This window comes from Pezoporus wallicus, unplaced genomic scaffold (assembly GCF_028554395.1).
Source record: "Pezoporus wallicus isolate ANWC-B61680 ecotype Strahan unplaced genomic scaffold, APGP_CSIRO_Pwel_v1 contig_4788, whole genome shotgun sequence".
NCBI classification, from domain to species: Eukaryota; Metazoa; Chordata; class Aves; order Psittaciformes; family Psittacidae; genus Pezoporus; species Pezoporus wallicus.
Genome location: NW_026638769.1, coordinates 1,282,917 through 1,298,753, shown reverse-complemented (window position 1 = coordinate 1,298,753; position 15,837 = coordinate 1,282,917).

Below are 15,837 nucleotides of genomic sequence, written 5' to 3'. Positions count from 1 at the left end.
AGAAAATTTAGCAGATTGCAAAGCAGCTACTGTGTATCTTGGCAGTAATTGCATTACCAGTCCTCTTTTCTATTCAGTTATTACTTATCATACCTATATCAGGCCTTCCCCTAGAAAGCCTAATTGTCATTGATGTTATTGACGACTGTGATTTGGGAGTCCTGCATCGCTGTTGCATTAGGGCATTTTGCTCTCAGATTGTACCAAATATTAATTATAATTTTTAGTGTACTGAATTTTAAATGACATAAATGGGAGTGGATTACTTAAATCACTTTGCCTTCAGTGTGGAAATAGGCAGCTAGCTTATATCCATTACTGGAGTGGATTTTGGGGAGGCACCACAGTGTGGCCACAATAACCCTGAGCAGGTGACTGCTGGGGTGGTTTGGGATCACTCAGTGCACCGCAGCAGTTTCCACATGAGCTACAACCACCTTCAGTTGTTTCTCTCTTGTCACATTGCACAATGACAGCCAGCCAACAGGGTTTTTTTTCTCGGGACTATTGTTGCTAATGAATAATCACTACAAAAAGCTTGCTGCTTTGTAGAATCATGGAACAATCTGGGTTGGAAGGGACCTTTAAAGGTCATTTAGGCCAACCTCCCAGCAATAAGCAGAGACAACTTCAGTTACATCAGGTTATTCAGACCTCCATCCAAACTGACCTTGAACGTTTCCAGGGATGGAGCATCTACCACCTCTCTAGGCACCCAGTTCCAGAAGCTTCAGAAACCTTCGCTTAACCTGAAGAACAAATTTCATGCATGATGTGAAAGTGTCAGGAATTGGTTGGGTTCTCATGTACTATGGATGAGAACCCCAGCACCAGCTGCTTTAACTGAAATATTAAAATAAATCCTAAAGGCTTTCTGCTATCAGCTGGTTTTGTAAAACATTTCCGACACTTTAACTAAATTGTGCACAAGAGTGAAGCCGGTAAACAAAATCATGTCCAGCTAAGAAAAAGGCATACGCTCAAATATACATAAATACTGTATTATACTATTTTGGATTTAAATTACCTGACAGCATCTTTCTAAGTAAGAGGAAATACTAAACATGAACCCCTGTTTTTTATATTTATTAGCTGTGTCCCCAGATGAGAAATGCTAAAATATGTTGATTAAATGCTGGCCTATGTTGGGTCATAAGCCAAACACGTGAAGCAGCTGAAGAGCAACATAGTCATACACATATAATTAATGGTGAATTTTTCATCCTAAAGGAACCAAGCCAGCCCTTCAAGGAACAGCAAAACCTGGAAGTCCACCAACACTGGATCCGTGCACAGGCTGAGCAGTTACTGGTCCCCCATGCCTGATGCTTTTTTCAGCTGAGATGTGGTTTTGTTAAAGTATCAAAGTTGCATAGCTTCAAAACGAGTAAGGGTCGCAACTGAGCCTTTTTAGATCACTTTTTTTATACATGACAATTACAGTTTTCCTAGACAAGCAGTGATTCAATAGATACCTTAACACAAGTCACCCATGCATTCATAGTGAAATAAAACTTTTTGTGTACATCTGGAAAAGCACTGTTTTTATTATAAAGCAAATCTGTAAATGCATTTGTATTGCGTGGGAGCTCCTCTGTTCCTCTTTCCATGAGATGCAGAGGGGACAATGAAATTATCAGATGAAACACCTCGCAGTTTGAAAAGATGTATTTCCCTGGCTTCTTGTTAGAAATGTAATTAGCTAGTCAAACTGTCACTTACTTTCTTCCTCCCTCCCAGCATGGAGGATGCAGAAACTTACAGTGCTTAAGCAGAGCCACAAAAGATGGCAAATGATAGGGAGGTTTTATCCCCAGATCCTTTTAACAAGACGAGAGACTTGCAGTCAGCACAGCACCTCAGCCTGAAACAACACTGATCCGCAAGTATGCTTTGAGTGACAGGTCTGCAAAGTCTGAGATGAAAGGCAGGTGCTTTCCATGAGCTGATCTGAACATAGGAAGGATAATATCTCTTTAATGATGCTTCTCCAGGAGATACCCATATGGCAATTATAGCTATAACTTGATACAGTTTATTTAAAGGGCAGTGCTTTACTTAAAAGGTGTGAGACTATAAGGAGTTACTCCTCACTGGCAGCTGGTTCTGAACTAACAATTTGCAGTATTAAGTTTAAAAACAAAGTGTTTATTTCTAACTCACATAAGCTTGTAGAGCAGGAGAAGAGAAAAAGCACCAAAGTACAGAACATGTGCAGATGAAACATTATAATCAAAAAGCTTTTTTTAATGAAGTGTCTAGTGTAAATAAATCTGCACTAGAACAGGCTGAGTGGGCATTTGTGAGGCTTTCTGCATGGCTGAGAAGTTAAAAAGATGGCTCCTGATTTGTGACATTACAGAGGTTCAGCTTTTGTTAGCCAGATGCTCCAACACCCTTGTGAATCCTGGTCTCAAATAAAATTAACTAGGAGATACTTAATCACAGGCCTAAGGCCTATTCTTCTACCTTAGATTCAGTTATTATTAGGTTTCGATTTTTCAGATTTCTTATTTCTCCTCCTTTGTATTGTAAAATGTAACACACATAGTTGTACTCAGTCAGCAAAGCCCAACTCTGATGATGAAGCAATTGTGACAAGTATGAGATTATGAAAAACTTCAGGATAAAATGCCTGTCAGGGGCCCCCAAATTGAAATTCTCAGCGCATTGCTTTATTCTGTCCTGTAAAATCTAGCTGAAAGAAAAGAGGATATTTGTTTCTTAACACTTTGTTTCCTTTCACTATTTCTTTCCTATACTAATCCGCAGATTGTAATCCTGTTTGTCATCACTATCTGTCGTGGGAATTATGATAGGATGCCGTTCTCACTGACGGCAAAACTCGTCTTGGATTAGGAACACAGGCAATCACATTGTATAATCTCTTTCCTCAGTTTATATGATATAGAGTCAGCCCTAAGGTATCAAATAGGATAAAGACTAAAACATTCAGTTCTCAAGCAGGGAAAAGAATTAGAAAGCAGCATGTTCTAGGTATAAGAAAAATAATCTCAAATTCGTCCTTTTCTGTGTCAGGCATTTTTAAGAAGTGTCAGCATCCCTTACTTAAAGCTAATTCATTCACCACTCTCAAGGGGTTTGAGAATCTTATGTCAGGATCTTCAGGCTTGAAACACACAAAATCAGAGATTATGAACAAAAATTTCACCCTGGGCTCTATGCTTTTTGCAAGAGATTGGGCAAACTGCCATACAGAAGTACATAATCTGCAGTGGAGCAGCATTCCCCAGTCAGAGAGGCACCAGCACTGCTCAGCTTAGCAAGGCAATGCAAAGGGATGCTCTGGAAGCTGAATCAATCCTCAGTATCAGACTCATGTCATTTGCTTTCTTGTCAGGGTGTGACTCCAGTTTTGATATCATGTCATCCTGAAGAAGTCTTGACCTTATTCAACTCAATTGCTGTTTTCCTCCACTGTTCTCCTGTTAAATCAATATTAGCACAGACTGTGATTTGGCTTATGAACATTGGCATGTAATCTTGATCTATTAAAAGATTGGAAAGAGATCAAAACATAAATAACTGTGTATAATTCTTATAGATTTTTATAAAAAATGAAAGGTCATATCAGGAAAACATACAGGCTATCAGGAGCAACACAATGAACTGCAGATTTCCCACTACACTTTTTGCACATCTGGATCAACAGATGTACTTTCAATCTATTTTTATTTTACTTTACGGAAATATGTAGCCTAAAAATCTCCACGGGTTAGGAGAGGACATAAAGATGATCATCTTCTAAAATACTGCTCACCTTGAGTCTCTCCATAGGTGCTGCCCAACAAAAGACAAGCAGCCTCTATATTTAAAAGTAGTCGTACCTGCAAACTCTATACTTTCCTTGCCTCATTTTGTTCATTGCCTTGATTGAAAGTACAGCCAGATCTGCTCAGAGAATTGCTGAGGTTATAAAAATATACTCTAAAGGTTTACAAAGAGTAAGGAAAAAAAAAATGTAAAGGTTTCATACTAACAGCAGAGATAATAAGGGAAGCGATTCAGACAGTACACACTCAAATTCTTTTCTCCACTGATCTCTGGAGAATAAGCAGGTCATTCTCATATTGAAGAAATGCCAACAGGTGGAGTTAAAATGGGAACTCAGAAACCCTGCGCTGAATGTACAGAATGAGCAGGAGAATAAGGTAAAATCAGCTCTGAGAGCCACTGTATCAGTGACATGGCTGGCAAGGGAGGTTCTCACGGAGGAAAAAAAGACATCAGAAATGCTTTTGCACAAGAAAGAAAACAAAAGAAAAGCAGACACATGTATTTGAGCTACAAAGTACATTTTAGCTACCTAACCTGTGAATGAGAATCTTGAGAATAATGCAACTTTCCTACTCCCAGGCTAATCATGCCAACAGATATAAATTATGTCTATGCATCTGACAGCAACCTCCTTGTGTACTGTAGGCAGAGGTTTCAGTAGTTAGACACTCACACCCAGTAGCTGTGCTGTCCTCCTGCCGGCCCAGTGCCTCCGCTCCCTGTCTGGCCGCCCTGACTCCCCTAGGGTTTTTTCCATGCAACCCCCTCCTTACACCCATTTCCCCAGCTGATATAGCTGGTGTGCTGAGCGGGCTTGGACTCCTACTGTCCTCTTGTGACCTGTTCACATCTGCAGATTCAGGAGATGCTTTCCTCTACCTTAAAGCCAGTGAAGCCTGGAATACTTTTCTGGACAACAGAGTGTCTTCAGGAGTGTTAGAACCTTTCCACCTTCCCCATCAGGATGGCCTGTTGAGTCCTGATTAGGCCATTTTCTAAGGAAGTTGAAGACCTAAGTTTCAGTTCTTTCAGCCTGAGATAACAGCTAAACAGATATATCCTGGGGCAGAACTCGGCTGGGATCTCCCAGCTGGTTTAAAAGAATCTCTGACTGCTTTTCAGCTGATAAACAAGGCAGATAAAATGGACATGGCCAGAGCAGTCCATGGTCCACCCTGCCTTATCGCTGAATTTAGCCCTACAACTGCAGCATTAGTTTTTCTGCTCAGTTCAAGATACACAACTCTGTGGATACGAATAGGAAGTTTCTGTGCACATTATGTCTACCACATGTCTTATTGTAATATAACTTTGACTTTCAGGAAGGCTCATCAGATGTGAAAATGTAAAGGGAACTGATTTTGAAGATAACGATAAGAACAACTAATTAACAAAGGAGCGTTTAGTGTTTAGCTCATGCTTTCTGAGACCACGGCCTGATAATAAAAGGGAACAAAAGAAATGTGATGAATGAGAGTGGGACTCCTAAGAGGAAACAAAACACAGTTGCAAACAAAGATAGTGAAATAAAAGGGATCCTTTAAACCAGTGCTTTCCCCGCAGAACCCACAAGACATGACATTCACATAGGCCATAAAAGCTGATAGTTAAACATGTATGCACTTGTAAACAAGATGTCATTTGGAATCAGGAAAAGGGTAAGGACTAGATGATGTGTTGACTGAATGGAACATTAATTGAGTCAATCAGGCCTTCAGTGCTCATAAAACTTCAAAGACTTATTTAAATAATATTCTTATCCTGTGTTTCAAATGAAAAATAATCTTGGATGCAAGCGTTTCACTGGTTTTAGACTGCAACACAAAATTCGCCACTTGGCTGTAGAACACAAAATAGCAAGCACAAAACCTCAGCAAGTGAATCTGGCTGGGTTGGATGGTTTTGCTTAGTTTTTTGGTTTGGTTTGTTTTTTTCATCCAGTTTGGATGAAATAGGAATAATAGTTTCAAGACAAGTAACAAGGCTAAGGCATGATGTCATCCAGGGCAAATGGATGCAGGTGCTTTGGTTTCCTTTTAGAGAAATACTGACAATTTAGAAACCCCTTCAGCTTTCTCTTTTTACATTGTAATCAAATGTATAAGAAACAAAAAACAAAAATCCTCTTTTACCATGTTTTCACTGCTGAGTGCATGTGTGCCTTTCATGTATCTGTGTAAAATGTAGATTATCTGGATACAAACTTGGACAAAAGTAAATCTAGCCCCTCCAGACCACGGCAAGGAGAAACTGTGAAAAATTCAACCTACTCCATGTCACTGGGGAATATCTGCAGATTTGAGTTCTAGTTACACAGGGTATTGGGTTTCGCTGGGGTATTTTTTAGAGGCTTCTCAGCACAGATACCCATCTCTTTGTCCCAAAGGAATCGTTTCATGTATTCACACAAGAGATTCCACTCATAAGATACAGAATAGCTGAGTAAAATTACCGTTCTGTGTGAAAAGTGTGATCAACACTTGCTAGAACACCTTTCAGGACCATTTGTAAAAATAGCTGAAGTTGTATTAGCACTCTGTTCTCAGGCTGAGACCAGATCTTTGCATTTGCTCAGGCATAAGGGGAAGTGTTAATGTTTACTGAGAATGCTGTTGCTTAAGGAGCCTCATTAAATTTGTCATTCCCAGTTCCTGGTGTCTCAAGACAAGTCACAGAATGCACCGAGCCACCAGAAAAAAGGCAGATAAGCACAACCCTATTTTTGCTGCTTTCTGAGTAACCAACTACAACAAGAGGAAGCATTCGTCTGAAAAGAGCCCTATTACTGGTACATTTATTCTTATGAAGTTCCCGCTATAACAGAAGAATGCAAAAGTGGAAATAATTGAATTGCACATTGAAAGTGATAAATTTCATATGAATTAAAGATGTTTATCTTTACTGAAATAACCAGACAGGAGGCTGCTGTGCTTCATTCAGTTAAGAAAGACTTGGTATTCTTGTTTATTTTCCATTTACAAATGAGAGCCCCTGAGATACGATAGCTTAGCTGTAGCTGTTCATCTTAAAATTACCACTTAGAATCCAGCTCGGTTTTCAATAATCAATGGTTATTTTCTGATGAGTAGAGTGGAGAAAATAATAATTAGTTTTTCCCTCCAACTTTTCAATTACTTCAGTTAGAATGTAAGAACAGCTACCCCTGGGTATGCAAGGCACCTGTCCAATTAAGTCTCTAACGCTGGATGCCGAGATAGTTAGGATGTACCCGCCTTATCTGTCTGATACTTTATAAAACTTCCCTATGTTTTTGTCTCTATGGCACTCTGTGGTGTTGAGTTTCTCAATTTAATAACACATTGTATGAAAAAGCATCTTCTGATAATTTCAAGCCTGCTGCATGGCAATTTTATATGATGCTTCTAGCACTTAGGCTATGAGAAGTAGCTGTTTACTGCCTCTATATCATTAATGATTTACAGATATTCAATTAAATTCTTTGTCAGCTTTTTTCCTAAGCTGAAGAGTCCTGTAATTTTTCCTCCCCCTGCCTAGATGCTGTTTCTAGACTCTGTTCCTAGTTGCTGCCTTTCTCTACCTTTTCTAGTTATACTGTATCAATGGAGCAAAAGTCCACACAGTATTCAAGATACAGTTTCACAAATGGCTCACAAGGTGGTATAATCATGGGGTTTGTTTCATTTTGATATCTGCACTTAATGAGTTGTTGATACCTCAAATAATGACTAGTACATTGGTGAGGTGTGACAGCCTTTACAAGCCTTGCTTACTCCCTCACATAGAAAACATTTGCCTTTATTTCATTCTTGTAATGTACTTTTGACTAGCTGCATCTTTTATAAGTAACTCCCTTCTTTGAACTTGGGATGTTGATGCCTTTTCCATTTTTGCAGGTATACTGGATTTGAATACCTTGGACTCACTGCTACAGAGTTATTCCTCCACAGCAATATGTAGAAATAGCTGCTGCAGACTGCTCATGACTAAATCTAGAGTGGCTTTTCCTCTTGCGGATCATCTGACTGGTTGGGACAAGAAGTAAAATTGTCTAAAACTCTCATCTCTGAATAATGCCATGCTCTGAACTTTTCCTAATCCCCCTGCAGGCAGCTGAAGTCTCCCACTGCACCTACCTGACCTTTGCAGCCTTTAATCTTGAGGGTGTTTTGCAGCTGTTGTCACCAACCAGTCAAGTCATCAGCAGCACAACCTTCATTATCAGGTGGATTTATCATGCTTAACTTCCCCTTTTGTTGGAGCCTGCCATGAGCAGAGAGAGATGGGCACTTGCAGAGTGGGGCTGGTTCCATCTCTTTGGCACTCTGTCTTGGGATGCATTGGGCTGTCCTCTGGATAGGCCAGTCTGACCTCTGAGTACAAGACACCTGGGGTTTTATTACTGTTCCTTCTCAGCTAGAGAATTTCAGCCCAAATTGATCTTATACCACATTTTCATTGTTACCTGTTTGAAAATTAGCTTTAACAAGACTGCTGCTCCTCTAATGGTGTAATATTCTCTGTTCTTCAAACATACTTGCACTCTACTGTGTTACAGTATCCTACGGATTATCTCCTAGCAGATACCTACTATTACAAACAGGTAAAATTAAGTGTTCTAGTTCACTAATCTCCTTCCTTATAATCCCAGCAGTCACACAGAACACCATTTTTATGTGGAATATTGATCTAATCCCTTTTTGTATGCCCAATTTTCTTTGGATTGTTTGCATCAATTTTAGCTGTTTTCTCTCTGGATTTTTTTCATCTTCTCTCAGGCAGACAGAGTGGTTTTGGTTTTACCCTTTCAATAATGAGTCACTCCAACTGGCATGCTCTCCTGCACCTGTCATCTTGTCCTCAGTCTTCCACTTAGAAATGCTCCTATGGGCTTTTTGAATCCTAAGCACTAGCAGACTCCTTCCACTACACATTGAAAGCTGGGGGTTTCAAATATTCTTTGTTTGCCTTTATTCTGTTTACTGGAGTGATGGTTTATGGAAACAAACACTCTTAAAGATAATACTAGAGATGCTCAGGGAATAGAAATCTTAACTGAAAAATACAAATGTGTGTAATGCCATGGGAAACTTAATCATTGCAGTTCAAATCAACAGGAGAGAAGAGGCATTTGGTGAGCTTGTCCATCTTGCAGACTTTCAGGACACAGCTCAGTTTGGTTAGGAGGAGCTGCAAAAGCAGTTCGTGCATGATTTATTAAAAATAGAGATGCATGGTTTTAAATAAACAAACAAAATGCAAGCATTTCTCAGCCTGTTCACAGTCATTAAAGAATAGAAAAAAACCCAAACATACACACACACAGATAAATGTTTTGAAGTAAATGATTTGTTGAAAATTATCTCCTCAGTTCCAGTGCTCACCGAGGCGGCTATTAAGTTGAGCTAATTTCTTGTGTCTGCCTCAGGAAGCCATTACCCCAACTGTCACTACAGTTTGCACACACAGCACAGAAGAGGACACAGAGAGCTCCCCAAGTGCTGCCAGGAAGCTTATGCTGCCACTGCTTTCTGTCCTTGAGATCCATCCAGATGTCCTGCTGCTTGGCCTGTGATAAGGAATCCCACATCCATGTAAAGCCTATGAACATAATAAAACCTTGTACCATGCATGCTTCTGCTCTTTCTGCCGCCGTCAGCCTTACATACAAACCTAAAGATTGTGCTAGGGAGGCAGAGGCCATTCATAAATCTAAGCCTTTGCAGAGTATTCCCGATGCTTCCCCTGTTACTCCACTACTCCAAGGGCATTTTGGATACAAGCAACGATTAAGCCTCGTCAAGCCAGAACCTCCCAGGGATATTACCTCCCACCCCTCAAAAATTAGTTTGGAATTTTCCAGAACATTAAAGCTACTACCATTTATGGTATGATGAGTGAGAGCAAGGAGCTGAAAACTCCGTGTGGAACTTCTCGTATGTGTTGTGCATGCAAAAACCCTTGGGTATTTTACACAGAAATGTTGATTATAATTATAGTACTAGAACATCTTTATCTGCCAAAGCGTCTGCCTTGCACCTGCTCTCCTGCCATGGAAAGAGAGCAATGAGAGAGAACAGAGGCTGCAGCAGGAAAGGGGAAAGCAAAAAAAAAAAAAGTAATCTTTTTACAAAAGCTCCATCAGTTTTTCTTCAAACCATTTTTTCCTTGCTCTCAGTGTGATGAAAAACAAGTACAGCTCTTCCACTGTTTCCTTGCTCATGGATGTAAGCAATCGTTTGAAGGGCATCTCAGCTCTACAGTTCTTTGAAGAATTGAAAAGAAAGGATGGATTCTAAGAAGCTACTATTTTCTCTTTGGTTGAGCAGGCACAAGTTTGTAGTGTCAAGACATACTTTCTTCCCCTTTCTCCAATGGGAACATGTTTGTTGGCACTGTGGCATCAGCTGAGAACTGAATGACTCCCTTGCATTTCAAAGTAAAGCTGAAGCAGGTTTTAGCGGTAGCCAGGACTCTCACTGAATGTCCTTTTGAGGCCATTGAATCCCTACTGGATTGCCAGCATGCTGCCAGTCAGTATGAGATGGTTTTTCTGATAAAAGCAAAAAATGCGCAAGGAAATGAAGCCCTTACTTGTTCTGCAGTTACTACATAGACCTGGTTTTCATCCATTACTAATATATGTCCAAATTCAAAGAAAAAGACTTTGTTTCAACAAGTTGCTTAGGAATGTGTATGTATAAAAGTTGCTTTAACAGAGCGTTCACTTAACATTTGTACAAATTACACCTAGAACTCCCTATTCATGTCTTCTGAATCCTCTCTATCAGTAAATAAATAAAACCAACATCAAATATATGTCTTTTAATGGATTTAAATAATTATTTCAGACAAAAAGCTACTTGGTGCACATGTCCACCAATATCTCATTTTGAAATACTTGCCAAATGCTAATGTCACAAACAATATGAGTGATCTCTAGCAGTGCTGAGATAATGAATACCCAGGATAATAATTTCCATGATGAGTTCTGCATTTCAGCTCAAAAACACTCTGAACATTCTCTTTGCATTTTAAATTATTTGTTTTTAATAGCAGCAGCATTTTAAAATACATATATTTGTCAAAGCTATGTACTTAAGGAAGAGATATCTGACAAGGTTTAGATTTTTTATGTGTCAGTTTCCAACTAGGTCATATATATTCAGGTAAAAGTTAATTTAATATATATTTCATATATATATAAATATAATATATATATCCATGGTAACTATATATATGTAACATATTTATATTCTTGGATGGTAAGAATATATATGTTCTTCTATACATTTTATATATAATATAGTTTCACAGCTTCACAGATATAGACATAGATGATCTAGTTATATGTTCTGTGAACATAAGAAAAACCAAAAGACAAGAATTTATAATGTCTAGAATAGCCATAAAGTTTTTCAATAACAACAACAACAACAAAAAAGGTAAGATATGAACTGCTGTTTTGGACAAATAACCAGATTAAGAAGACATGTAAATGTATTGGGAAAAAAAAAAAACAACAGACCTTTTATATTTATGCTGCAGTAATGCCTGGAGGCCAGAGAGATACTTGACTGACTAACAAAATGCTAATTATTCAGAGGCTTCTGTTCCACAAAGTAAAGGCACATCAGTAACTTGGAAAGTGGGATCTGTGGAACTCTTAAACATAGTAATGAAAAAAATCTGTCAGGACTAAATTTAAAAGATGAGAGAAGAAAATTTTCAATGATGTGATATCACACTGATTTGCTATTCTGTATTTCATATTGTGAATGCCAGGGTGTACAAGACTGCAATGTGTGATAATGAGACTGGCTGCAGGTCAAAGAGGAAAGAAATCAGTAAGACGCTGAGCAGAGGAAGCTGATAAAAATATTAGGATGCAGCTTTAAAAACACTTGTGATAGTGATCTTCAGGTTCTTTAAAAGTGACAAATTTATGCCTATCACAGAAAAATTTTCTATCATCTACTTTGAAAATTTTCCCTGTAGTAATCAATCTGTGCATATCAAAACCAAACATTGTACCTCATAATTTATCACCTGATATAAAATATATGGAATATTCAGATACGTTTTATAGTGAATAACCTTATATCTTGAATATTAAATTGAGTCATATAAAGACATGCACATAAGCTTTTGAGGGAAATCAAAAGGGGAGTCTCTTAGGCAAAATCTCCAGATGGAATAAATGAGATACACATCTGTCTCACACTCCCAAACAATCGTGTGTGAAAACAACATTATTAAGACTGTGACAGCAAGCACCAGAAAATTAGAAAAATGCCAGAATAATAGTTGTCTATACAATTTAAATTCAGTTCTGGTGCACATATGTATTATGGCAGTCAATGGCATCTCCATGTTCTGTTTTTCACAAGTCCCTTCCTTCTCTCAGTGCTCAGAAAAGATGATCACAACGTATTGAATTGCTATTGAAGGTATCATTCCTTCTCTGCAGAGCCTGAACACTCTGATTTTTTTTTTTCCCAAATTTGATTCCTCTCTCCCTTCCCCTCAAATGTATTAGTATTTTAGTCATGTCTCTTCCCAATTTTGGCTCTTCATCTCACTTCTTAACCAATCTCAGATTCTATGCTCCAGACCTCTCTTCAGACTACCTCTGGGACCAAGACATCCAAGTCCAATGTCCTTTACCAGGAAAAACTTGTCCCATGCCTTTTGACTGTTTTTTCAGCCTTTTCCCCATTTGTAGGCACTTAGAGCTCTTCCTGTGCTCAGTCATACACATCTATTTACCCTATTAAAACCTAAGTCTTCTTACCCTATTAGTACTCTCTTTCTCTCTCCCAGTTTCTCCTCCCATCCCTCACCCTTCATACACAATCTATTCCTGTCTGACATTATCATGTTACTCTTACCCAGTCCAAATTTTTCTTCCCATGCTCAATGCTTGCTTTTGCCAGCTCCTGTTCCTGCCATTGTTGCTTTCCTTCTACAACCTTGCTCTGCAATGACCTGCCCTACCCTTTCCCTCCTCCTGACCTCCACTGCTCACTGGGGACTTGGATCCAGTCTCCTTTCTCAAACATAGTTGGTTTTTCCCACCTCTTCAAGCTACCCTTTCTCACATCTACTGGAGCCAGCTCCTTCAGGATCTCACCCCAATCTCTTTGGTCAGCCACATGTGATGTCCCTCATGGGCCCAAGCCCTTGTCCAGTTATGCCCTGGTCTCAGCACACATGGGTCTCCCATTCTGGATAATTCAAGATGTGCTTCAACCTCCAGCAACACAAAACTTAAGTTGCAGAGAAAGGTCTGGTCAGTTGCAGATGAAATGAGCCCTAGGCAGATTTAATTCTTCAAAGGATTTAGTAAGTAAATACTTCAAAGTTGTTTTAGGAAGTGACTTAAAACTATCACTTTTGTACACCTGGAAATTGGATGAATTTGACTGGATTTTCAGAGAAAAAGCCCAACAAACCAACCAACAAACCAACCAAACAAAAACAAACAAGAGGTAAATACGTGGTGTTATGGCATACTTCATAGTCCAAAACCAGGCAGTGGTCCTGTGCTTCTTAAACTCCTCCCCCTGCAAAAGGCACTAGAAGATTTTTATATTGAAAGATGATGTTTCTACCATTTCTCAAGCATTCTTGGAAAAAGCTCAGTGATTTGAGCTGTCTTATTTTGGCTGCAGTTTACCCTCAGACTAGCCTGGATAAACCTACCATGGGAAAATACAGTCTAAATAAAATTTGGAAAGTTACAAGCAATGGAAGTTATAAATTTTAAGGGTACTGACAGACAGCTTTAAAAACAAATGACACCAATATTTACCCTTGGTACCTCTGCTATTTATCTGCATCTTCATTAAGACAGGCAGACTACAAGCAGATCTCTATTCCCTGTGTTCAGTGCTATTATTAATGATCACTGGGATGTGAGTATGCAGTGAAGAAGTACTGAAATTGGGCCATGATGGAATTTACAGCCTCATAACATCAGTCATCAAAAGCTAGGGAGGAACTGCAGGGCTAGAGGGTCTCTGTCAGTGCTTATCTCCAGGTGCCTGTGTAAGAGCTCTGACATCCCTGCAGTGCAGTACAAGATACTGTGTGTACTCCTCAGGGATGGCACTGCTATATTTAGGAGTCACACTGCCTTTCTCAGGTGCTTATTTGTCAGAGGTACGGCTCACACATCACTGTGTCTCGCAATTCATCCTCTCCTGCCAGAGGTTAAATGCTCTCTATCATCAGTTTAGTGGCATGCATCCTTTTTGAGAGTTGATGCTGTGCTGATGCCTTGGAGATACAGAGGAAACTGAAAAACAACCACTCTGCTTCCACAGCTATTCTTGTAGCCAGGAAAGGAATAAATCTGAAGAAACACTTGATTGAATGGAACATTGTGAGAGGAGAGATGACACTGCTAGGGACCATACTACCAGAGGAGTCAAATCAGGACATTACAATGATTATCGATTTTCTTTATCTCTTCTGACAATAGCTGTTGGACTAGAGTGAGTTCATCTCACTTGGCTTATTTTTGGGGATTGAGAGGGCAAATCCTGCCAGTGCCACACTGCAGCACCTTGCGCTCCAACTGCAGCAAACACTGACATTATGCTGCATTATACTGAGCCAGCCAGCCACTTTAGCTGAGCCCCAGCATTAATGATGCATCAGTGTTTCACTGATTCCCATTCTATTAAAAGAAGTTACAAGGCTGGTGTTCAGCACCAATGTTTCTGTTTCTTATATGTGTGGAATTTAAAGTGCCCATAACAGCAAGTGAGATTCCTATTTTTTTAAAAGATCCCTGTAACCGGTGGCAGATCCCATTACACATTCTCAGTCCCTTAATGTGTCACTTTCCCATGTGGATAAGATATCTGTCACCATTTGCCAGCCTGGGCCTGGGAGCAGAGTGCAATGGGGGAGGAAAATGAGTAAGCCCAACCTGCTGTGTGGAGTCACACCTTGCCACATGTACATGCAGGGGCCTCAAGTATGTGTGCATGTGCCACACACACAAACACACACGGATTGCTTATTCCCCAGCAGATTACCAATGACCACCCAAACGTGCATGTGACCACAAAGTTCATAACGGTGTCAGGGCTGAGACAAATCTGGGAAAGCTGAAGGTTTTCAGTCTCGTTGACAGAACAGACTGTAGAGCTGTGCCCTACAGCGAGGCCAGATGCTGTTAAATCCTGTAAACCTAAGTCACCAGGAACTAGGTTCCAAATAGCACAAAAAGGGTTCTTTCCTGGAAATGCATCCCCCCTTAGAAAAAAATTTTAATTCCAGAATTCCTGCAACCCAATTGAATGGAAGGGGAAGAATAATTTCCTCCACAAAATGAAAGAATGATGTTTCTTAATGCTGTTACAGCCTAGTCAAAATCCAGAGAGATGGAGAGAAGTAGGATGGATGTCTTCACAAAAGAGCATACCACCTTTAGGCCGCCAAACATAACTCTCCATAGGAATCACCAGGCACTTGGGCTTCAGTGAAACTACACTGTTTGGATATGTGCTGCATTTTTGTATGTAAGTAGGATGCAAATAAAAATACACAACACCAACAGAACAAGCAGGGTCTTTATTAGCCATGGAATAGTTTTACAGCCATTGATAATATGAATAGACTGATCTGCTGATTAACTCCTGTTACATTTATTTTTTTCCCCTAAGAAAACTTCATTGTACTTATTTTATTTTTCAGGACCCAGTTTGGATCTCATTTACTGATTAAAAAAAAAATCATTTTGTAGAAATGTTGAACCAAGCCCACTTTCAAGTATATTAGTGATATAGAAAATACTGTATCAAAACCAGATAATTGTGAGGACAGAGGTTGGTAAAAACATCTGTGTTGTTCTTTGTTCTTTAAAAACTGATGCTTCACCTTCAAATTATAGCAGAAAATGTCCCATATGTCATATCATAACTAAAAAATGCTTGCTACCTCATAAGACACTACTGCAAAATTTCCACTAATAAAAATTGCACACAGATTAACATCTCCCAAAGTTGTGCACATTTATTTCCTATGAAAATTTGCATTTAATGGATA